This window comes from Sorex fumeus, unplaced genomic scaffold (genome assembly GCF_029834395.1).
Source record: "Sorex fumeus unplaced genomic scaffold, SorFum_2.1 ptg000095l, whole genome shotgun sequence".
In the NCBI taxonomy this organism is placed as follows: domain Eukaryota; kingdom Metazoa; phylum Chordata; class Mammalia; order Eulipotyphla; family Soricidae; genus Sorex; species Sorex fumeus.
In genome coordinates this window covers 5,995,221-5,996,177 of record NW_026606152.1, presented here as the reverse complement: position 1 = coordinate 5,996,177, position 957 = coordinate 5,995,221, and positions in this window count along the sequence as shown.

The following is a 957-nucleotide window of genomic DNA, read 5'->3' as shown; positions in this document are numbered from 1 at the left end:
TAAGAAGCCCATGCTGTGTGAGAGTATTGTTAAGAACTTTTGCCTCCATCTGCTTTGCAATCCCTCCACCTGACCATTTTCATTTTTATATTCTTCACCTCACCACTTTCCTCTTTTTCCCTCCATACGAATCTTCCTACCATCCTGTATTTTCTCTTTGAGACACATTTTGAGTTTTTAATGTAAATCTGTGTTCCCCACGTTGCAATTCTTTGATCCCAAACATGCAAGTTTTGCTTTTTTAATTGCCTCCTGGATTTTTAAGCACACAGTCCTCACAGGAACTTTGTACTATAGTAGAAAATACTTCAGTAGAATCATGCAGACATTGATTTGCATCCCAGCTGCATTGCTGAAGAGAAAATGAATAATTTGCTTAATGTCACAAGGAACAAAGCTCCTTTCATTTTCCAGCTCTACCATGTTTACTGTGTGGCTCTTAGCCCTCCGGTTACAAGATGGCCCCTACCTCTACAAGAATTACTTCTGAACTGCAATCAGAATAAGGAAGGAAAGTATAAGCTAAAAGGTACATGCCAAGTTAGGATCTTTCTTCAAAATTCAATTTAATAACTTCTCTAGAGGTCATACATTTTCTTTTCTTTTTTTTAACTTTTTCGTTGTCACCTAGTGATGCTCAGGGGTTACTCCTGGCTCAGCACTCAGGAATTACTCCTGGCAGTGCTTGGGGAGGACCACATGAGATGACGGAGATTGAACCTGGGTTAGCCACATGCAAGGCAAACACCCTACCTGCTGTACTATTGCTCCAGCAACCTAGAGGTATTATTTTTATATCTTTGCTTATTGGCCATATTGATGTCATTAAACCCCACGGGTGGCTCACGTGAGTCCTGAGGAGAAAAAGACGGTCACCTTCTCCCACTCCGCCTCTGCCACCCGAGTCCCCCTGGGAAGACTAGGACTGGTAAAGTCTGCAATGAGCCCCTGCTCTGG